The 25455-nt window shown below is 37.0% G+C and overlaps 1 pseudogene; it reads right to left on the bottom strand.

The window, feature by feature from the left end:
- LOC126076739 (uncharacterized) overlaps positions 1-22553 on the bottom strand; it is a 51104-nt pseudogene extending 28551 nt beyond the window's left edge.
- Positions 22554-25455: the final 2902 nt, after the last annotated feature.

Below are 25455 nucleotides of genomic sequence, written 5' to 3'. Positions count from 1 at the left end.
GTATTAATGAAAAAGTATATAAAATACACAAAGAATGTAAACTCATGTAAATAGGTGAGTGAAATTAGAATTATATTTTAGAAATTAGATATCTCTCTTTTGTTCTGTAGACAAGTTAGAGAATTCACAAATATCAATACAAATTAATAATCTAAGCAAAACATTTGATAACAACATTATTTTTTATTTTTCTAAATGATATTTTTAGGTTTTGAAATAATGCATGCTTTTTTGTCCAAATATTTAAATGTTTTTAATTTACTGTTTTTAGGTGCCATTGAATTGGCTCTAATTCATAGCAACCCCATGCATAACACAAGATGTTGCCTGACCCTGCACCATCCTATCATCGTTGCTATGTTTGAGCTCATTGTTGCAGCCACTGTGTCAGCCCAACTCATTGATTGTCTCCCTTTTTCCCTTGGCCATCTACTTTATCAAGTATTATGTCCCTCTACAGTGATTGATCTCTCCTGATGATGCATCCAAGTTGCACCAGAAGTTTTTCCATCCTTCCTTCTAAGAAGCATTCTGGCTGTACTTCCTCCAAGACCGATTTTTTTCATCCTTCTGACAGCCCATTGTATATTCAATATTCTTTGCCAACACCAAAATTGAAGTGTATCAATTCTTCTTTGAGCTTCCTTTTTCATTGTTCAGATTTCTCATGTGTATGAGACAATTGAAAATGCCATGGCTTGGGTCATTGGCACATTAGCCTTCAAAGTGACATCTTTGCTTTTCAGCACTTTAAAGAGATCTTTTGCAGTAGAATTGCCCAATGAAATACATTGTTTAACTTGAATACTGCTTCCATGAGCACTGGTTTTTGATCCAAAAAGAATGAAATCCTTGACAATGTCAGTTGCTTTTCTATTTATCTTGATGTTGTTTATCGGTCCAGTTGTAAGGATTTTCCTCTTCTTCAAGTTCAGATGTAATCCATACAGAAAAAAAAAAAAAAAATACAGAAGGCTATAGTATTTATCTTTCATCAGTAAGTGCTGCAAGTAGCCTACAGTTTTGGCAAGTAAGGTTGTGTCACCTGCATATCTCAGGTTGTTAATGACTCTTCCTCTAATCTTGATGCCACCGTTTTCTTCAAATACCTCAGCTTCTCAGATTATTTGCTCATCATACAGTTTGAATAAGATGATAGAATACAACCCTGCCACACACTTTTTCTAATTTTAAACCACAAAACATCTCCTTATTCTGTTTGAAAGACTGCCTCTTGATTCATGTAGAGGTTCCTCATGAGAAAATGCAGAATTAATATAATATTAATATATAACATATTTGCACAATAATTTATGTAATATATGTATATGTGTGTGTGTGTACATATAATGCATAAAGAGTTCTGTAAAAATGTTAGATTCCATGAAGAAAATTTTAACACAGGGTTCCTTAACATGAAATTTGTGAATGGGCTTCAAGATGTCTGTAAAATATTTAAACTTATAAACAAATACATGCATATATTTTCCACCCTTTGGAGAGGATCCATAAAGGCTATTTGTTTCCTATACAGTCATTATCAAGTAAGACTCCAATTCTTTACTATAACATGGAAATAATGTTCATTTGTATCTCATACTGAAAAACTTGTATTAATAAAAACTATTTGGATTCATCTTTATTACTTTCTACCTTAAGATACTTTTCTGAATTCTAAGTAGTTACTCTGTCCAAAAAGCCGCAAGCTGGTATAATGTGTCATCTTTAGTGTATTTATCTCCACAGTTGGAAGCCACGTACACAAATAGACTGGAAGTGTGAAAGGCCAGAATCAGAAATAATTTTGCACTGGAGCACATAAAAATGCCTGTATTATGAAAAGCATGACCCTGTCTCCTCTGAGTTTATGTTTTTATAGCCAATAATTTCTTTATAGGGTTAGTAGGTATAGTTTGCTAGAATATTGTCATTTTTGGCTTCAAAAATTCTCAAAATTTACAGAATGTTTTAATTAATGTACATCATTGCATGCAAATAAGAACTATTGTTTATTAAAAATAAAAAGTTTCTCTTTAAAATACTTATTTGAAACATCTTAATTCTCATTGTATTGGGAGTGAGCTGCATTATTATCTCTACGGGGGCAGAGACCTTTTCAGAGCTTATAAATCTAGGAGACCTAATGCCAGAGTGATATTTCACAAAATGTGCTGCCACCGGGGATCCTAACCATAGTTCATTTTCAGTGGCAATATTGAATATCTTAACTACCAACACTCCTAAGCCACTATCTTGATATTTTGTTCTCAACTTTTGCTAGCGGTTTATCTGCTTCTAATCATTGTTCTTAATACTTTCTTCTCTTTTCCTCCTCACAAACATGCAAATTTTGGCTTACTTATAAGTTTCCTAAAAATTCGCCTATAATGTCACTAATTAAAGAAATTTCTGTTAAGATTGAAACTAGTAAGATATGAGCAATGTCCTTATAATCAACACTAAGGAGAAGCATTAAGGACAATTATGTTCTTATAAATAATATCGATAATTTTCCTGTTATTTTGTGAAATACCTTTTTATCATATCTAAGACTATTTTTTTTTTTTTTTTAGAAGTGTATGTTCTGGTTTAACTGATAAATGGTTAATATTACTGACATGGAAAATTGGACTATTGAAATACAAGATAAAAATGTTAGAATTGACAAATGTATTTGATAATAATGCTAACAAGAGTATTGCTTTTAGTTCATTTTCCCCACATACATGATAATCACAAACGTGGTTTTGTTACAAATAACCAGGCATTAATAGTCTCTTCTGCTGACTATGATGAAAAGTATACAAATATTTCCTTTTCTACTTAATGTAAAATAATTTACTTATCTTTTTGTATTACGAATTTTTATTTCTGTTACCATAGTATACATATGAAAGAGGCCTGGTGTTACAATGGTTAAGTACTCAGCTGCTAACTGAAAAATTGACAGTTCCCCACCCAATGACTCTTTGGGAAAAAAAGACCCAGAAAACTGCTTCTGTAAAGATTATAGCCAAGAAAACCCTGTGGGGCAGTTTTACTCTGTCATATAGGGTCACTATGAGTCAGTCGGTATAGACTTGAGAACACATAATAACAACACATTCTGATGGACAGAAAAAAAAAAAAAAAGATTCTTATGTAGCCTTTCTGGTTTAAAAAAAAAAAAAAATCACATCTCTGTAATTCCTTAAACTTCAAGAGGAATTTGGAACCCTGATGGTGTAACAGTTAAGCTCTGAGCTGCTAATCGAAAGGTAACCCTTCCAGCAAAACCAACTAGTGGCTCCGTGGGTAAAAGACTTGACAATCTGTTCCCATAAAGATTACAGCTCAGACAACCATATGGGTCAGTTCTATTCTGCCACACGGGGTCACCGTGGGTCAATATCGACTTGACTAGATGGCACCCATGAAAAACAGCACAAAATGTAAAGAAAAAACTTTCCCTTAGGTACCACTTTTGTTAATTTCAGAGCTTTATATATGCAAGATTTTTGTTTCTTGTTTAGGTTTGAATACATAATTACTACTATTATACTGTTGATCCTTTAGCTCTTTGTGCTCTATGAAATTTAATGATTTACTTTATGTACCAATTTAGGTCAATTTTTATTAGTATTCTTTAGGCATTTGATTAAAAAAAAGTTGGAAGTTGCAGTTGTTAAGTGTCCATACCCATTGCCATCAAGTCGTTTATGATGCAAAGCTATCCTCTAAGACAGAGTAGAACTATCTCACAGAGTATCCAAGGCTGTAATCATTACGGAAGCCAACTGTCACATCTTTCTTCTGCAGAGAAACTGGTGGGTTTGAACTTCTGACCTTTCAGTTAGCAGCTGAGTGCTTAACCATCACACCATCGGAACTCCCTTTGCTAAGTACCCATAGAAACCCATTGCCATCGAGTCAAGTCCAACTCATAGCAACCCTATAGGGCACAGTAGAACTGCCTCATATGGTTTTCAAGGAGTGCCTGGTGGATTTGAACTGCCAACCTTTTGGTCAGCAGCTGTAGCTCTTAACCACTAAACAACCAGGGTTTCCTTGTTAAGGGCAGTGGTCTACAAATAACAATTGTACCAAGTTTGTTTACTGGATGGTTAAAATATCTTACAATTTGCCAATTTGTGTGGAGGGGGGAATGTTGGATATGTTAACTATTATGTGACTCTAAAATATTTTAGTAGAAAATGAAAATGGAAACCCATTTATGTTGGATTGAGAAGTGAAATAAGGAGAAAAATTGAAGAAATTTCAAGTAGAGTTTTCAGATATTTAAAAAAAGAAGACAAAGAAGCTCCTCATTTAATTATTTTCAAAACAAAACAAATTTGAATTTTTTTGCTCATAGTCACAAATATTCAACAGATATTAGTTTTACCAATAACTTTTATGACACTACAAATGCAAAATCAAATGTACAAAATGAGAAATGAATATTTTGATATTATTTTTCTGAATATACACTAATATTTTGTTTGCTAATAGCACAAATTTATTGACTAAAGGCATCATATAAAGAAATTTTAAAATAAACACCTGGCTTATACCTTAAAGAAACTAAAGTATATTTTAAATAGGTCAGACCTGCATTCTCGACTTTGGAACAATTACACATATAAACCTTTAAATGTATTACTAGATCCTTTATTTGAAATAGTATAGCTTTTATACGGGGAATAATTTTAGAAACATAGATGTATTAACAAAAACAGAGAGTAGAGGGAATTCTGGGAAATCGGCAGCATAAACAGACCATTGTTCTGACCCTATTCTGGGTACACAAGAAGAACTACAACAAGGAAATGGCACTCAGCTTTAAAGGGCCCTGAATGAGGGAGCAGAGGAAAACAGCAGGAAACTGCAGACAGGCAAAAATCAATGAATGACCAAGTCACATATGGTAGGAAAACCACTTCTCCCACGGTCCCCCTCCCCCCCAGCAACACAGTCTACTGGTTGCATGAACTGAGAAAGCGATCCCAGAAAAAGAGCCCATTTCCCTAACCACCAAAACCCCCTGTCTGTACAAACAGACAGGGTCACAAGTTCCTGTTCTAATATCAACAACGCGGAATTTCCTGGGGGTCTGTTTGGAGTGTGTCAGCACCTCCCCAATCTGAACACTGTTAGTTGAAAGCCTACTGTGAATTACTGCAGAAGGCTTTCTGCCGTGGTGTATGTTCTCACAGTCAACACTCTATCTGGCTTCCTGCACACACCATAGCTCAGGCCTTTGAAACCAACAGGACAGATCTCCCGGGGAGTCAGTTTGAGTCTGCTGCTCCCCTTTCTGTTGGTGCTAAGGACTTTTGACTGAGGCTGTTGTGTGCTAGGAAGCAGGAGTCTTGAGTGGAGGCTGTATCCACAACAACATAATACAGGGGGAGCTCTGATAGCAATAAGACAGACCTCCCGTCCCAGAGGTCCATTTTGAGTGTGACAAACCCTCCCTCACTTGGACACTAACACTTGCAAGACTGCAGTGAATTGCTACAAAAGGCCCCCTGCAGTGAAGTCTGCTCTCACAGAAAACGTTCTACCTGCCTTTCTGGGATCCCATAGCTCAAGCCTCTGAATCCAATAAGTCAAACCTTCCTGGGTGTCAACTTAGGATAACCTGCTCCCACTGCTGGTTGGCATTGAGGACTGCTAAGGCTGCTGTGTGCTAGGAAGCAGGCAACTTGAAAGGAGATTGCATTAACAGCCAACAATCTACCAGGAGGGTACTGACAGCAACAAAGCAGATCTCTGTGGCGATCCAACTGGAGCATGACACCCCCTACCCCACCTCATAACTGTTCATAACCAAGGTATTGCAAACTGCCACAGAAAGCCACTGCAGTAGAATCAGCTCCAATAGTCAGCACTCTACCTGCCTCCTTGTGTACACCACAGCCCAGGCCTCTGAAACCAACAGGACAAACCTCCCTCAGGATCAACTTGGATCTGTCTGCTTCTCCTTTCGGTCTGTGCTGAGGACTGCTGACTAAAGTTGCTGCATGCTAAGAACCAGACATCTTAAGTGGAGGCTATACCCCTAATCAACATACTACAGAGTGGGCTCTGTTAGCAATAAGGCAGACCTTTCTTGGAGTCCATTCAGAACATGGCAATGTCTTCCTCACCCAGTAACTATTAGCTGCTAGACTGATAGGAGCTCCTACAGAAGGTCCCCTACAGTGGAACTCGGAGGAGGGTTACCTGAGAGGAGACTGCCCCACCCTGCCACCACAGGGCCACTGGGGTTCTGAAACCAACAAGTAAGATCTCTTGAAGGTTCTTCTGTGGAGTGACAGTCCCTTCTCTGCCTGAAACAAAGGAAAGGCAGCTTGTGGCTCCCCAGAAATCCTGCTCAAATGCAAGCAGCCTCCACAGAGCAGGAAAGGAAGCCTCAGACAAAACCAGAGGGTCACAACAAGCCCCGAAGGGGGGTCGCTGGGTGTGGGTTCTTTGACTGAAAAAATGGTGGCAGAAACAGAGAAGAGAAAACCAAATCAAAACCAAATCCATTGCCATCGAATCAATTCCAACTCATAGCGACTCTATAGGACCGAGTAGAAATGCCTCAAAGAGTTTCCAAAGAGTGCATGGTGCATTCAAACTGCCAACCTTTTGGTTAGCAGCTACTATGCTACCAGGGTTTCCACAGAGAAGAGAAGGGAGTAATAATTAGAAAGAGGACCATGCCCCCAGCAGACAAATTGATTAGTTCACAATCTCACCACCTTGGTGGTCCTGGTTGGTGGATGGAGTGATCATGATATTTTTTCCAGTGTGTTTGGGTGAGATTGAAAGTTGAAAACCGAGATCTGGAACTTTCAAATCCTAATTAAGCCAGAGAGGGAAAAAGAGGTACCACAGAGAGGGAGAGGAAACATTAAACAAAGCTGAACCTGCTGTCCTCCTAAGAGTTTTAAGCAGAAAGCAATGAAGACAAAACCCCCAAATAGTGGGAAAAACTAAGAAAGCTAACACCCTGGAAAATTCCAATGCCTTAACAAATAATCACAAGACATATAAAGAACAGAGAAACAATAACTTAACCTAATGAACATGACAAAGGGAGTGAAAGCACACCTAGGGATGAACAAATAATTAAAAAAAAAAGGGGGGGAGAGGGAGTATAAGAAAACAACATTAAACTAATTAAAGAACTAAGGAGAAATGGTGTTATTGTTAGGTGCTGTTGAGTCAGTTCCAACTAATAGCTGCCCTATATACTACAGAACAAAGCACTGCCCTGTCCTGTGCCATCCTTATAATCATCATTATGCTTTACCCCATTGTTGTAGCCACTGTGTCAGTCCATCTCATTGAGGGTCTTCCTCTTTTCTGCTGACCCTGTACTTTACCAAGCATGATGTCCTTCTCCAGGGACTGATCCCATCTGACAAGTTGTCCAAAGTATGTAAGATGCAGTCTCACCATCCTCGCTTCTAATGAGCATTCTGGCTGTACTTCTTCAAAGACAGAATTGTTTGCTCTTTTAGCAGTCCATGGTATATTCAATATTCTTCGCCAACACCACAATTCAAAGACATCAATTCTTCAGTCTTCCTTATTCATTGTCCAGCTTTCACATGCATATGAGGCAATTGAAAATACTACGCCTTGGGTCAGGTGAATCTTAGTCTTCAGGGTGACATCTTTGCTTTTCAGCACTTTAAAGAGGCCCTTTTGCAGCAGATTAGCCCAATGCAATGCATCTTTTGATTTCTTGACTGCTGCTTCCATGGGTCTTGATTGTGGATCCAAGTAAAATGAAATCCTTGAAAACCTCAATCTTTTCTCCATTTATCATGATGTTGCTTATCGGTCCAGTTGTGAGGATCTTTGTTTTCTTTACATTGAGTTGTAATTCATACTGAAGCCTGAGATCTTTGATCTTCATCAGTAAGTGCTTCAAGTCCTCTTCACTTTCAGCAAGTAAGGTTGTGTCATCTGCATAACACAGGTTGTTAGTCATCTTCCAATCTCAATGCCCCATTCTTTTTCATATAGTGCAGGTTCTCAGTGAATTTGCTCAGCATACAGACTGACTATGTATGGTGAAAGGATACAACCCTGACACACACCTCTCCTTACTTTAAACCACATGGTATCCCTTTGTGCTGTCCAAACAACTACCTCTTGATCTATGTACAGGTTTCTCATGACCACAAAAAGTGTTCTACAATCCCCATTCTTTGCAGCGCTATCCATAATTTTTCATGATCCACACAGTCAAATGCCTTTACATAGTCAATAAAGCACAGGTAAACCTCCTTCTGGTAGTCTCTGCTTTCTGCCAGGATCCATCAGACATCAGCAATGATATCTCTGGTTCCACATCTTCGTCTGAATGCGGCCTGAATTTCTGGTAGTTCCCTGTCAATATGCTGCTGCAGCTGCTTTTGAATGATCTTCAACAAAATTTTGCTGGCATGTGATACTAATGGTATTGTTCGATAATTTCCACATTCGGTTGGATCACTTTTCTTGGGAATAGGCATAAATATGGACCTCTTCCAGTCCTTTGGACAGATAGCTGTCTTCCAAATTTCCTGGGATAGATGAGTGAACACTTCCATTGTGTCCATTTGTTGAAACATCTCAATTGATATTCTAGTAATTCCTGGAGCCTTGTTTTTTGTCAATGCCTTAAGTGCAGCTTGGACTTCTTCCTTGAGTACCATCAGTTCCTGATCATATGCTACCTCTTGAAATGGTTGAACATTGACTAATTCTTTCTGGTATAATGACTCTGTGTATTCCTTCCCTCTTCTTTTGATGTGTCCTGCGTTGTTTAATATTTTCCCCATAGAATCCTTCATTGTTGCAACTAAAGGCGTAAATTTTTTCTTCAGTTCTTTCAGCTTGAGAAATGCTGAGCTCATTCTTCCCTTTTTTTTTCCCATCTCCAGCTTTTTGCCCATGTCATTATAATACTTTACTTGGTCTTCTAGAGCCACACTTTGAAAGGGATTTCAAAGAGAAAATATAGACAAAGAGCTAAAAGAAATAAGGAAAACAATGCAAGAACAAAATGAGAATCTAAAAAAAGAGATATTGCAACTGAAAAAAGACAATAACTGAAACAAACACAATAAAAGGATTTACCAAAAAATTTCAGCAGACAGAAGAATCAGGAAATTAAAGAATAAGATAGTTAAAATTACAGATGCTGAAGGGTAACAAGAATGGAGGTTCAAGAATTTTGAGCACAGTTTAATGGAATTATAGGGCAACAAGAAGAGACCTAATATATGTATTGTGAGAATCCCAGAAAGAGAAAGGAGACAGGAAGGAACAAAAAGAATATTTTGAAGAAGTAATGACAGAAAATTTCCCCAATCAAATGAAGGATGTGAATCTACAAATCCAAGAAGCTCAAAGGACCAAAATAATGATATACCCAAAGAGATCTATACCAAGGCATCCCAAAACCCAATGCATATCAGAGTTAAAACAAACAAACAAAAAAACCTTTGCTGTTGAGTTAATTCTGACTAATAGCAACCCTACAGGACAGAGTAGAACTGCCCCATAGAGTTTCCTAGGAGTGCCTGATGGAGTCTCATTGCAGACCTTTTGGTTAGCATCTGTAGCACCTAACAACCACACCATCAGGGTTTCTACATCATAGGCTCTTAAAAATTAAAGACAAAGAGAGAATCATGAAACCAGCAAGACTGAAGCAAATAGTCACATACAAAGGATCTCCAATAAGATTAAATGCTTACTTTCCCTCAGGAACATTGGAGGTCAAAAGACAATGGAAAGATAACGTTAAAAGTGCTGAAAGGGGAAAAAAAAAACAAAAACCTTTCAACCAAAAATACTATTTTCAGTGAAATTATTCTTCAAGAATGAAGGTGAAATTAAAACATTCCTAGATGAACAAAAGCTGAGAGACAAGCCCTATGAAAATTTTGTTTATTTTAATTTTATCACTAATAGTTATATTGATAAACAATTTGGGTTTTGAGGAATTTCTGATAATGGGTTTCTAATTTATGCTAGCAGTTCTTATAGTTTTTAATATATGATCATGTAGGTGACTTCAAAGCAGTAAAAGAATACATGTAATTAAGTAGATGTTGATGAACCAAAAAACAACTCGGGAAAACAAAACAGAACGTATACGTTACCCTATAAAGTACATATTCAGTAAGATTTAAAAATTAAAAATCGAAATAAATTTATAGGAAACAAAAGAACCTGGGTATTACATATTGTATATTTTCTATTAAAAAGGAAAAAAAATCTGGCTGTAAAATAGTTGAATAAAACATGACCCAAAAAGATATACCTCTATGTAAGAGCTCTTTTAAATGTATCTAATAGGTAAACTAGAAAAAGAATATGGCAAATTATCAATATTGGTAAAAATGTGAAACTTAATTCATGTTAATTCCCTGAAACTGACTTATTTTTATAATAATCGCTCACTGTTGATGAAATTGGGGAAAGTTGATGATTGATATACTACCAGTGGCAATTAGTTTTCTATTTTATCCCTTTAAAAAATTAGTATATCAAAGTTACTTAAATGTCACAAAAGCTCAAATTTTCTTGACCCAAATTTTGAAGAGGTAAAAATCTCCTCTTAAAAAATAATTTATTGGAGAAAAATATATTCATGAGATTGTTCATCATTCTGTGATGGTAAAATATTGGAAATAATCTTGCTGCTCAACAAACAAATAATGCTTAAGTTACTATAAGGCATCACTATATTTAACTATCTTTCTACTTAAAATGTGAGTATGAAGATTATGTTTGCAACATGGAGAATGTTTAGGACATGATAATATCAAAATTTGTGTATATGATATGGAATAATTAAACTATAAGATTGAACACTGCCTTTTATAAAATACTAAAAGAGTTAAAAATACCTTACATTCAATAACCAGGACCCTGAATGAGAACAAATATTCAGGGTTGACTGACAAATTTGAATGCACTTTTCCTTTTATTTGAGATATTTTACAAAAAGAAAATGATTTTTAATTCTTTATTCTATAACTGTTGTCTATTCCAAAAAATCATGGAATTTGACAAGAACAGGAAAATGTGAAATCTGCACAAAGAATAATACCTAAGAGAAGGGGAAAAAAATAATGCACATTGAAGTTATGTGGATAAATGTACCATATTTCTTTCTTGTACTTTCGTTCTGTTTGTGTATTTAGCTGTGATGTGCTATGTGAAAAGTCTCTTGTAAATCTTACCTCCCAAATATAGCCATAGTGTCCATGTAATTCTCTTCTCCATGTAGAAAAAGGATCTGCCAACAAAAAAAGACTGCAGACTAAATAGAGAAGAAATAAATCAATTTTAGCTATATTTTCAAAGGGAGTAGGGACAACCTTTTATAAATTACTATGATCCAAGATAGTAAACTATGTAATAAAGAAACAGCTAGCAATTTTTTGTCAGGGGATATATTTTAAAATATAAAGCTGTGTGAATTCCGTATTTCTATTTGGTGACTGATATAAGTCCTATTTCTTCCACTTATAAGTTGTTCCTTCATTATTGATTGTCTGTTTCAGAGGTGCCATGCCAGTAAATATTCATGTTTGGGGGTTATTCTTTTATAAATGTATTTTTCTGAATTTAGCATATGTTGTGACTGACAAGATCTACTCTTTTCACCAAATTCACTTTATGCTATTTTGAACTTTTTGTGGTCTTATCAGTGAAAAAAAGGGAGTCCTGGAGGTGCAGTGGTTAAGCACATGGTTGCTAACTGAAAGGTTAGTGGTTCAAACCCACCAGCCATTTCCCTGGAGAAAGATGTGGCAGTCTGCTCCTGTAAAAATGTGCAGCCTTGGAAACCTTGTGAAATGATATCAAGGGCACAATACCTGAAGAAAGCAACAGGTCATTAAAAAGACAGGAAAGGAAGAAAAGACAAAAATGAATGTAAGGACAGACTCTGTAACTTGCTCTTGAATGTAGAGTAGCTAAGGCAAACCAAAGAAACAAAGTAAAAGAGCTGAACAGAAGATTTCAAAGGGTGTCTCAAAAAGACAAGGTAAGTATTACAATGATATGTGCAAAGACTTGGAGTTAGAAAACCAAAAGGGAAAAATACATTCGGCATTTCTCGAGCTGAAAGGACTGAAGGAAAAGAAAAAAAAAATGAAGCCTCAAGTTGCATTACTGAAGGATTCTACAGGGAAAATATTAAACAACACAGAAACAAAAGAAGATGGAAGGAATACACAGAAGTCACTATGACAAAAAGAATTGGTCAATGCTCTACCATTTTAAGAGGTAGTACATCATCCGGAACTGATGGTACTGAAGGAACAGGTCCAAACTGCACTGAAGGCATTGGTGAAAAACAAGTCTCCAGGAATTGATGGAATGCCAATTGAAATGTTTCAACAAACAAATACAGGACTGGAAGTGCTCAATTGTTTATGCCAAGAAATTTGGAAGAGAGATACTTGGCCACCTACTTGAAAAGACCATATTTATGCCTATTCCAAAGGAAGTTGATCCAAATGAATGTAGAATTTATCGAACAATATCGTTAATGTCATACACAAGTAAAATTTTGTTGAAGATTATCAAAAAGTGGCTGTAGCAGTACATCAACAAGAAACTGCCAGAAATTCAAGCTGAATTCAGAAGAGGACTTGGAACCAGGGATACCATTGCTGATGTCTGATGAATCATGGCTGAAAGCAGAGAATACCAGAAAGATGTTTACCTGTATTTTTTTGACTACGCAAAGGCATTCAACTGTGTGGATCATAACAAATTATGAATAACATTGTGAAGAACAGGAATTCCAGAGCACTTAATTGAGTTCATGAGGAGCCTATACATACATTAAGAGGCCATAATTTGAACAGAACAAGTGGATAATGCATGGCTTAAAGACAGGAAAGGTATGTATCAGGTTGCATCCTTTCACCATATTTACTCAATCTGTATTAAAAAAATATACTGAGCAAATAATTCAAGAAACTGGACTAATTGAAGAAGAAAGGGGAGTAAGGATTGGAGGAGACCACAATAACAACCTGCGATATGCAGACGACAAAACCTTGCTTGCTGAAAGTATAGACGGCTTGAAGTGCTTACTGATGAAGATCAAAGACCACAGCCTTCATTCTGGATTGCACCTCAAAATAAAACAAAAGTCCTCACAACTGGACCAATAAGCCACGGCATGATAAATTGAGAAAAGATTGAAGTTGTCAAGGGTTTCATTTGGATCCAGAATCAACACTCATGGAAGCAGCAGTCAAGAAATCAAATGACCCATTGTGTTGGGCAAATCTGCTGCAAAAGACCTCTTTAAAGTGTTAAAAACCAAAAACGTCACCTTGAAGATCAAGGTGCACCTGACCCAAGCCATGGTGTTTTCAATTGCCTCACAGGCATGCAAAAACTGGACAATGAATAAGGAAGGCCAAAGAAGAATTGATGCCTTTGTATTATGTGTTGGGGAATGTTATTGAATATACCATGGACTGCCAAAAAAACTAACAAATCTGTCCTGGAAGAAGTACAGCCAGAATGCTCTTTAGAAGCAAGGTTGGGGAGACTATATTTCACATACTTTGGACATGTTATTAGGAGAGATCAGTCCCTGGAGAAGGGCATCATGCTTGGTAAAGTAGGGGGACCCACGGGTCCAAGGAAGATTCTCAGTGAGATGGATTGATGCGATGGGTGCAACAATGGGCTCCGTGCAAGACAGTGCTTCTGTCTATTGCACTTAGGGTTGTTATGAGTCAGAGCCAACTGGTTGGCACATTACAACAACAACAACAACAATATTTTCAAATGCACAACACTCTTGTAGTACCAAAAAAATGACAAGTTCATTCAATGACTAGGTATGACTATATTATATGAAAACTCCTGTTGCTAAAATGTTAACCTAACTACAGCAGGCCATAACCACAAAAGGCCAACTTGTTTGTCAGAAGCTGAAAAACATAACAATAGGAAACTACATCAAAAGAGCAGGACAGAGTGCTCAACTGGTTTAATGGACAATGGACTTGTGCACCAAAAATTTATCTCAGGAAGCAAATGGAAGATTTACCCAATATCATAATTAGCTCACATGACAAATAAAAAACAACCATGATATAACAGACCAGGACCCCTGAGCCAAGAGACCAAATTTTTAGAAAAGAAAAACAAGAAAAGTTCACCCAATCATGGTCTTAGTACTTTATCTTTACCATAACCATAGTCCATAAGTAATTTACTCATAATGAATCAGCACTCCTCAAAATTATATAAAAAGCACTTATAGATTGTACATCTTTGGATTTTAAGAACTTGGCTGCTAACCAAAAGGTAAGCAGTTCAAATCTACCAGCAGCTCCTTGGAAATCCTATCCGGTAATTCTACTCTTTCCTATAAGATTGCTATGAGTCGTAATTGACTCAATGACAACCTGTTTGGTGGGTTTTTTTTTTTTTTTTTGGTTTTCAGATATCTCACAAAAATCTTGTTGTTGCAGGAGACTTTGGTGAAAATTGTTTCTCTACAACACTGCTCATATTCTCAGAGAATGATCCAGTTAAGAGTATTATGAGACCATAATTGAGAAAAAACATATCAGTCCTACTGGAAAAGGAATTAAGCATTTTAATTTGATCTATCAACTCGGCAATTAACACACACACAAAAAAAATTTTTTTCTATTTGTACCCAAAATATCTTTTCAGCAGACATGATGCATTATCCAACACTCTTCACTGAAGAAACATTTATATTAATCCTTCTTTTTCTGTAAGCTCTTTAGTAGAACACAAAGTAAGTTGTTATCAACCCTTACCACTTTGTTATATATTCATTTGCAACTTCCTCTGTATAACTAACTGCAAACAAGGCACATGGGAATTAATGGTAATTGCACTTTAAATTTACCTTACAGTTTTCAAAACACCTCAACAAATCTGTATTATCAGAAAATACCTTATGAATTAAGCACATTTCCCAGAAAAATAAATTGGATTTGCCTAACATATCATCATCAATGATGAGCACACCCATGGCTGAAACACTACTCTCCTGTTCCAGGATGGGTGATGCTTCTGATATACATGTAACCTGTAAGAGATGCTGAGATAGGTCAAGGGGTGGGTGAGATAATTTTTCAAAGAATTTATAGCTTCAAAAAATCAATTAAATTATAAACAGCATCTGTGATTTTGGCCAGTCAATGATAATATAAATTTAAATAAGATAAGTGCTTTCTTGGACGATCTTTTACCGACTACTCTCAAGTCCAAGTTCAAGAACTGATATTCTATTATTCACTGCCATAACTCATTGTAAGTGTCATATTTGAAATACTATATTTGGGTATAAGTGTTTGATTAAAGTCTTTTAAAATGAACATCTTTCAAGCTTGAAGTTGGCCTTAATGGTCTTTTTTTTTTTTTTTCCAGGATCCTATTCTTAACACATGGCGTGATATATTACATATTGGAGGAGGGGGTTTTGAATATAGCTTTAATTATCAGTTTATTGTTTTTTATTTTATCATATAGAATATATATGACAAAAATTTGGCATTTTAACAATTATAAGTGTATGATTGTACAAATTTTAGTGTACAATGAAAGGACATTAATTATGTTCACCATGTTGTACTGGAAACCCTGGTGGTATAGTGGTTAAGCGCTGTGGCTGCCAGCTAAAAGGTTGGCAGTTTGATTCTACCAGGTGCTCCTTGGAAACCCTATGAGGCAGTTCTATTCTGTCCTGTAAGGTCACTATGAGTCAGAATTGACTCTACGGCAATAGGTTTGGTTTTGGCATGTTGTACTACCATCATCTCTATCCATTTCCAGCAATTTTACATCACTCTGACCAGAAACTCAGTATCCCTTAAGCCATAACTTCCATTCCCTCCTCCCGACAGGCTCTGGTAATCACTAATAATCTTCTGTCTCTATGAATTGGCCTAATCTAGATAGTCCATGTAAATGGGATCATGCCATATTTGTCCTTTAACTTCTGACTTAATTCACTCTGTATAATGTTTTAAGGTTTATCCATGTCATAAAGCCAAACCCACTGGTGCTGAGTTGATTCAAATTCATAGTGACCCTATGGGACAGAATAGAAATGGCCCATAGGGTTTTCAGGGATGTAGATCTTTAAGGAAGCAGACTGCCACATCTTTCTCCCACAGAGTAGCTGATGGTTTCAAACCACCCACATTTTGATTAGCAGCCAAGCACTTTAACCACTGAGTGCCCAGGACCTTCAAGTATTTCATAGCATGTATCAAAATTTAATTTCTCTATATGGATGAATAATATTCAGTTGGATGTACATACCATATTTTGTCTATCCATTTATCTGTTGATGGACATTTGAGTTATTTCTGTCTTTTGGCCATTTTGAATAATTTTGTAACGACCATTGGTGTACAAAGTACCTGTCTGAGTCCCTGCTTTTAAGTTTTTTGGGTGCTTACTAAAGGAATTATTGGGCCATATGACAGTTCTATGCTTAAAATTTTGTGGAACTGCCAAACTATTTTCTATAGCAGCTACACCATAAAAAAAAAAAAAGTTAGAGGCTTGCATTTTTCCACAATCTTACCAACACTAATCATTTTCTGTTTCTAAAAATAGTCATTCCAGTAGATGTGAATTGGTTTTAATTTGCACTTCACTAATGGCTAATGGGGAGCCCTGGTAGCGCAGCAATTGAGCATTTGGCTGCTAACCAAAAAGCCCTCAGTTTGAATCTACCAGCTGCTCCTTGGAAACCCTATGGGACAGTTCTATTCTGTCCTATAGGGTCATTATGAGTCAAAATTTACCCAATGGCAACTGTTTTTTAATTTTTGGTTTGATGACTAGTGATAACACTCATCTGTCTGTTTGTCGTACTGTGGTAGCTTGCGTGTTGCTGTGATGGATGCTATGCCACCAGTATTACAAATTCCAACAGGGTCACCCACAGTGAACAGGTTTCAGCAGAGCTTCCAGACTAACACAAACTAAGAAGGATGACCTGGCAGTTTACTTCTGAAAAAAAAACAGTTAGCGAAAACCTTATGAATAACAGTGGAATATTGTCTGATAATTATGGTGTTGAGGAAGAGCATGGAACATACCATGAACTGCCAGAAGAATGAACAAATCTGCCTTGGAAGAAGTACAGCCAGAGTGCTCCTGAGAAGTGAGGATTGTGAGACTATCTCAGATACTTTTGACATGTTATCAGGAGGGGTCAGTCCCTGGAGAACACATCATGCTTGGTAAAGTAGATGGTCGCTAAAAAAAGGAAGAATCTCAACGAGATGGATTGGCACAGTGGCTGCAACAATAGGCTCAAACATAGCAACAATTGTGGGGATGGCTCAGGATCTGGCAACATTTCCTCCTGTTGTCCATGGAGTAGGAACGGACTTGATGGCACATAATAACAACAATGACTAACGATGGTGAACATATTTTGTTGTGTTAATATATTTTTTAGAGTCCCTGGGAGATCCAAATGATTAACACACTCTGCTGTGTTTGGAGTCCACCCAGAAATGCCAATCTACTTCCACAAAATCAGCCATTGAGAACTCTATGGGGCACAGGTGTATTCTAACACACATGGGGTTGTCATGAGCTGGAATAAACTCGATGGAAACTATTTGATTAATATCTTTTTTGGAGAAATGTCTATTCCAGTCTTTTGAACATTTTTCAATAAGTTCTTTGTCTTTTTGTTGTTGAGCTCTAGGACGTTTATATATATATATGTATAAATTATATATATATATATATAGCCCTAGAAAAAAAATTTTTTTTTTTTTTTTAGTGGCACAGTGGTTGAGAGTTCAGTTGCTAACCACAAGGTCAGCAGTTTGAATCCACCAACCAGTCCTTGGCTCCTTGGAAATCCTGTGGGGCAGTTCTACTCTGTCCTATAAGGGCCACTATGAGTTGAAATCAACTCAACAACAATAGGTTTTCATTACATATATCTATATCTATCTATCTAGGTACATATATGTATATATTCTGGATATTAAACCCTTATGGAATATATTGTTCCCAAATATTTTCACCCATTCTGAAGCTGTCTTTTCATTTTCTTGATAAAATTATTTTTGATGCACAAAAATTTTTCATTTTGATACAGTTCAATTTATCTATTTTGTTCTTATTGCTTGTTCTTTTGGTGTCATATCTAAGAACTCATTGTAAAGTTCAAGGGCTTGAAATTTTACACCTGTGTTTTCTTCTAAGAAGTTTATGGTTTTAATATTTATATTTAGGTCATTGATCCATTTTCAGTTCATTTTTATATACGGTGTGAGACATATATGACTACATTCTTTTGCATGTTTTCCCGGCAACTCAGTTGTCCCAGCATCATTTACTGAAGAAACTATTTTCCCCATATTTATTCAGTTTGTATGCTGAGCAAATAATCCAAGAAGCTAGACTAATTGAAGAAGAATGAGGCATCAGGTTTGGAGGAAGACTCATTAACCTGTGATATGCAGATGACACAGCCTTGCACGCTGAAAGTGTAGAAGACTTGAAGTGCTTATTGATGAAGATCGAAGACCACAGCCTTCATTATGGATTACACCTCAACATAAAACAAAAATCCTCACAACTGGACCAATAAGCCACATCACGATAAATGGAGAAAAAATTGAAGTAGTTATCTGCAGAGGATGGCAGGGCTTTGCTCCAAAATCCTAAGGGTCTGTGCTGTTATTCACCAATAGGGACCTGCCAAAGACTTCTAACAGCATCTCTAACACTGACACTTCAAGCACCATTTGATCAGCTGGATCATGTGGCCCAAGTGGCAGAACAGATTGTACAGCAGCCTGAACCTGTTGCAGAGCCTTCTCTTGTTCTGGGCCCCACTCAAAGCTGGCAGCTTTTTGAGTCACTTGATAAATAGGTCAGAGTAGCACACCTAAATGAGGAATATGTTGCTTCCAAAATCCAAAGAGACTCACTAGGCATTGTGCCTGTTTTTAGTTGTGGGAGCAACCAGATGCAATAGCTTATCCTTCACTTTGGAAGGACTACCTTGACATGCCCCACACCACTGGACTCCTAGAAATTTTACTGGGGTAGAATTTTTGTGGGATTAATTTCCCACTCTCTAGCATGCATCTGTTTTACCAATAAGTCCAGAGTTATTGACACTTCTTCCTTACTAGGTCCAATGAGCATAATGCCATCAATTTAATGGGCCAGTGTGACCTCTTGTGGAAGGGAAAGGTGATCAACGTCCCTGCAGACTTAATTATAACATAGGGCTGGAGAGTTGATATAGCTCTCATGTAGGCGAGTAAAAGCGTACTGCTGGCCTTGGCAGCTGAAGACAAACTTCTGATGGTCCTTTGAAACAGCCATGGAGAAAAAGGCATCAGCCAGATCAATAGTTACATACCAGGTACTAGGAGATGCATTAATTTGCTCAAGCAGTGAAAGTACATTTGGAACAGCTGCTTGAATTGGAGTCATCACCCGGTTAAGTTTTCAGAAATCCACTGTCATTCTCCAAGATCCATCTGTTTTTTGCACAGGCCAAATAGGCGAGTTGAACGGGGATATGGTGGGAAACAGCACCCCTGAATCCTTCAAGTCCTTGATGGTGGCAATAATCTCTGCAATCCTTCTAGGGATGCAATATTGCTTTTGGTATCCTATTTTCCTAGGTAGAGGCAGTTCTAATGGCTTCTACTTGGCTTTTCCTACTATAATAACCCTTACTCTATTTGTCAGGGATTCAGTGTGCGAGTTCTGCCAGTTTCTGAGTATATCTATTCCAATTATGCATTCTGGAACTAGGGAAATCACTACAGGATGGGTTTGGGTACCCACTGGACCTACTGTGAGACGGACATGAGCCAAGACTCCATTAATAACCTGACCTCCATATGCTCCCATTCTGACTGGTGGGCCAAAGTGATGTTTGGAATTAGTGTCAGATGAGACCCAGTATCCAGTAATCCCTATTATTCCTTTTATTCCTTATTATTTCCTTTTCCCCAGTGAACAGTCACTCTGGTAAAAGGGCACAAATCCCTTTGGAAGGCTAGGGGAAAGATTATCAGTAAAAATGTTTGGCAGTGTATTGGAGTCCTTTCTCAAGGGGGCCTGGTCTCCCTTTCATTCAAGGGGTTGTGGGTCTTTAAACTCGGTCAAATCTGGGAATTGATTCAGGTACCCTGACTCTCTATTCTGGCAATTCAAGTTAGACTGCTGTTCACCTGGCCTATAATTCATCCGTGTGTACAGATCAAGTAAATATCTAGTAGATATCCTATCTGTTTCACTCCAATGGATACCATGACTGTACAGCTAACCCACTAAGTCCATACAAGTGGGACTATTCTGATTACTGCTTTGACTCTGTAGTCCATTACTGTAACCATGCACATTTTGTCTTTACTGATTGAGTACCACCAGTTGGCCCCTACTACCACAGGGTCCAATCAACCCCATTGTAGTTAGATGTCTTAATTTAGTTAGGGCAGTTCCCAGTGTCAACTCTGATTTACATAAAATGGCAATCATAGCAGTCTTCAAGGATGCTGGAGCCCCCTTCACAAATTTGTTCCTCACAGTTGCGGTAAAAGGTGTGTCCTCTGGGCACTCTGTGTATGGGTCTGTGGGTCTCACCTGATAAATCCACTCTAGCATGCCAATTTCACTAAGCCTTGGGATAGCTTTTTCTACAGTATATCAAGGCAGGTCTGGTACTTCAGCTTGATTTAGTGTAGGCCACCTCATAATCCATGCTTCACAACCCAACCAAATAAACTATTAGATCCTTTTGTAACTTCTGTAGAGGAAACATTAAATGAAAAATCTGTGCTTAATGAATCCATATCAATAAACTCAGAGTGATCCATCTTTATGTTCCTCGCACCATTAGCCCACACCCTTAATATCCATTCCCCCGCACATTCCCTAGGTTTCTGTTTGTACATATTGGAAAAATCAAGCAGCTCTTTTGGAGTGTAGCGTACCTTTTCCTGGGTCACACTTTGTACTTCATCTTTTGGGGCTCTCTGGAACTTATGTCTAGTTATAGGTCTAGAAGCTAGAATACATAGTGTGAGATTGTTTTGAGAACTTCAGCATTGTCTTGTAAAGCATCTGCCTCAGACAATGCACCAGGCAAGGGTTCTTTATAGGCACCTGGGCTAAGGCCAATGTGATTAGATGGGAGTGGAGGGGCTAATGGCTTTTCTGAGCAGGGTGGTTTAGCAGGCAAACACGAAGTAACCTCTTTAGATGGCAAAGGTTCTGCTGGCAGGAGTGGTTAAGTGGAATTCAGGGGGTCAGTGTCCCCAGCTTCCTGATTATCTGCCCATATGCCCTCAACCAAAATTTCAGGATCCCATTTCTTTTTATTTTATTTTAATTTTATGCCCTTTAACTTCAGATACCTTTCAAGGTTGGCAATTGAGCTGCTGTTTTAATTTAGCCACTCTTTCAATAAGACTCTGGGTTGGTTTTCAGCAATTTCAGCCTTGTTACTACAAGAAATAAGGCTTTCTTTCAAAGCACAAGTGGATCCTTGAGGTCATTTATGCTGCACTTGAGTGCATCAATTTCTTTCACCAGTTTGTCAAGCAAAGTAAGACCAACCAACAAGCTTTCTCATGCTTCTCATTCTGACAAAACTGTAGAAATATATCACACGCGTTCACCCAGAGCCTTACCTTTCACCAATACCTGATCTACTGGTGGTTATATTTTGCACTTTTGTATCCCCACCTCATGCCGTGAGTTAGCAGTGCCCTTTTTACTTCTAGAAGCAGAGTCATCAACATCTTTAAGACTAGCCAGACTTAAGAACTTAGAAAATTCATCCTTACAGTTTTGTTTCTCTAGAACCACTCTCAGTACCAAATGTCTTAGGCTGGGTTCTCTAGAGAAGCAAAATCAGTAAAGCATACAAATATAGAGATTTATATCAATGAAATGGCTCACATGATTGTAGAGGCTGGAACATACCAAGTTCATGGATCAGAATAGAGGCCTCTCTCAATTTACGTAGCTGCAGGGGCTGGAGTACCCAAGATCTCTAAGCTGGAAAGCAGGACTCTTACTTACAGGCTGTGAAGATTGACAAATCCCAAGATCAGCAGATAAAATGGTAGCTCAAGTCCCAAGAACTGGAGGTCAGAAGAACAGACGGCAGCAGCAGGATCCAGTGTGAACAAAAAGCCAGAATGACCGCTTATGTTTGGATGAAGGCCACACTCCCCAGGAAACTCCCTTTCAACTGATTGGCTAATAGCAGTAGATTACATCATAGGAGTGATGACATATAAACACTGAGAATCATGGCCCAGCCCATTTGATACCCAATCTTAACCATCACAGCTATACACCTGTGGCTTTAAATCAGAGCTTTTAATTCTATTCCATTGGTATATATGTATATCCTTATACCATTAACTTAAATGGTCACTATGAGTCAGAATCGACTCCAGGGCACTGGGTCTGGTTTTTGGTTTTGGGTGTACCAGTACCTTAAGTGTAACTTTATAGCGCATTTTGAAATCAGGAGGCATGAGCCCTTATACTTAGTTCTCTTTTTCAAGATTGTTTCAATTATTTGTGGTTGCTTGTATTTCCATATAAATTTGAGTACCAACTTTTTTATTTCTTCAAGGAATGTTGTTAGAATTTTAATAAAGAGTGTAAATTTTTATTTGTATATGACTTTGGGTATTATTGACATGTTAACAATATTAAATCTTCCCAATGCATCGCCATGAGATACCTTTCCATTTGTTAAGTATTCTTTCATTTTCACAGTAATGCTTTTTATAGTTTTCAGTGTAGATACCTTTCACCTACCTGATTAAATTTATTCCTCGATATTATATTCTTTAGATACTACTGTAAGCAGGATTGTTTTCTTCATTTGCCTTTCCGATTGTTCATTGCTGATGTATAGAAAAGCAATTGACTTTTGTGTGCTGATCTTGTACTTTGGGCCACCGAGGGACTCCTAATATAACTTGCAACTTTTCTATGAACAATTAAAAATGAAAAATAATCATACTACTTTTTGTAATAATTTAGAATATTTAGAATTTAAAAATTGATAGCCTTTAAAAAAATTACCCATAAAGCCAGAATATACGTGCATTAGTCATGCCCAAATATCAATCTGTGAAAAAGAATTACAGCAATAGTTTGATTTATGTAGAATAAAACATGACACAGGAGACATTGCATTACTTTTGTTTCTGTGAATTCTGTATACCATTCAGTGATACATGGAACAAAAGGAATAACACTGAATGATGTTCATAATGGGAAAAGTTTTACATTTTGATTAAAAGAAAATGTAAATGAGATGATTTTACTTCTCTACTAACGGAAAAATTGCTACGCACTTTAAGCATTTAGTTTTAAAAGGTGTAATTCATGTCGTAATTAAAATAAAGTAGCATAAGCCCTTTATATGCCATTAATGGAAAGTATTTTTGTAGAAATTGTTTTACGATGCAATTCTAAGGAATGCACAGCTTACATTTTATTATCCTGAACCATGCCACTTTGTTGAGAGTCTCATCAAGTGCTTAGTATCCCCTAATGTAAGTCACTTAATAGCATGACAGTCTCCATGGAAACCAAAAGGGAAGCTATTGCTGCAGTAACATAGGTTAACGTACTGTGTATTAATAGTTTAGGAGCGCCTAAAGCATTGCTTTTAAAAAATATGCATAATGTTAAATCAGTGTGATATTTAAACAGAAAAATCAAGGTTAATGTGTTTTATAAAATCTATTACTGTCAAATTCGAAATAATTGACAGCAACTTCTACCTACGGCTATCAGGGAGAGAAAAAAAAAAAAAAAAAACTGCTGTTGAGTCGATTCCAACTCATAGCAACCCTACAGGAGAGAGTAGAACCGCCCCATGGGGTTTCCGAGGAGCGTCTGGTGGATTCCAACTGCTGACCTTTTGGTTAGCAGCCGTAGGTCTTAACTACTATGACACTAGGGTTTCCATCGCTCTGAGAGGGGTGTATAACAGGAAATATGGGCACAGAGTTAAATTATCTACTGTCCTTGATTTAAAGAACGGTCAAGAATGAGAGAGTAATAGACAAATATAATGTATTTCTGTTACTAATTTTGAAGGTGATTATGGCAAATCTGCTATGTATAAGAAAATCTGTGAAGGATTTTTACGCTAAAAAGTATGCCCTACACAGTCGTTGTTAGATGTGGTGGAGTCCATGCCGACTCTTAGCGACCCTAGGCACAACAGAACGAAACACTGCCCAGTCCTGCACCTTCGTCACAATAGTTGTTATGTTTGAGCCCATTGTTACAGCTACTGTGTCAATCCATCTCATTGTCTTCTACACAGTCGATATAGAATTATTCCTGTTATTACTAATGGGGGAATTAAGCTATGGAGAAATCAAATTTAAAAAAAAGTGGGTGCGATGTAGAAGATTGGGCTCAAAACTGCTTCAATGTTTTGTTTATACTTTTAGAATACATTAGATATAGTCATGTAGTATGTAAATTTAGTGCACTTTTACCCTCTTGTATTTAATATATGTTATTGTGTCTATTTCATTTAACTCATTATAATTCTGCATTTTCTGATTGAAAGCCAGAGAATGATACAAACAAGCAAGGTGAATTCTCAAATTCCACCACTCTCAGGAAGCCATTTCAGCAACTCAAGTAAAGAATGCCTTCTTCAGCTCTTTAGATCCATGATTCTCCATTCAGAGTTCATAACTCTTCCTCTACAAGGGAAACATTTATTACTAAGTCCTCACTTGTAAAAACCGAATGTCCTTTTTCTATGAATTCATCTTGCTTATCTGACATGGCTTTACCTCCAAAATTGTGCTTGATTTCTTTTTCGTTGGTCTCTGCATGCCCTTCTATATCTTATGTTACATTTTCTTGGATACTACCTCTGGACTATTACATGCAGCAATTAATTATTTTTACTTTTGCAAGATAAATGCCTATATATCACCTTATGTTAATAGGTACAATTTATAAAGTGTGTTTGAAGCCCATATCTAATCCTTAAGATGTATATATCAATTTTTCATCTCTAAATTGGGTATAATTCTTATTACATAACTTCATTGTGTGTGTGTGTATATGTATGTGAGAAATAAGATAATATATGTGATATTACCCGAGAAAGTTTAGATGGTTGTTCTAAAACTAGCTTATAAAAATAGTAAATTCAAGACAGCAATAGATCATAAATTATTAAATGTTACTGAATATTCAAATTGATAATGCCCTATGAATGAGACAAATAAAAACACTAGAAAAGTGTTAATGGTTAAAATAGAAAAAGAAGGAAAAATGGGAAATTTGGTCAATAAAATATAAGATATGTACTGACAGTAAGATTTATGTTTTCATAAAAATTGAGAAATTTTCTTTGTCATAGCATCTAGAAAACCCAGGAGAATT

Source organism: Elephas maximus, chromosome 5, assembly GCF_024166365.1.
Source record: "Elephas maximus indicus isolate mEleMax1 chromosome 5, mEleMax1 primary haplotype, whole genome shotgun sequence".
In the NCBI taxonomy this organism is placed as follows: Eukaryota; Metazoa; Chordata; class Mammalia; order Proboscidea; family Elephantidae; genus Elephas; species Elephas maximus.
This window is presented reverse-complemented; position numbering and strand designations above follow the sequence as displayed.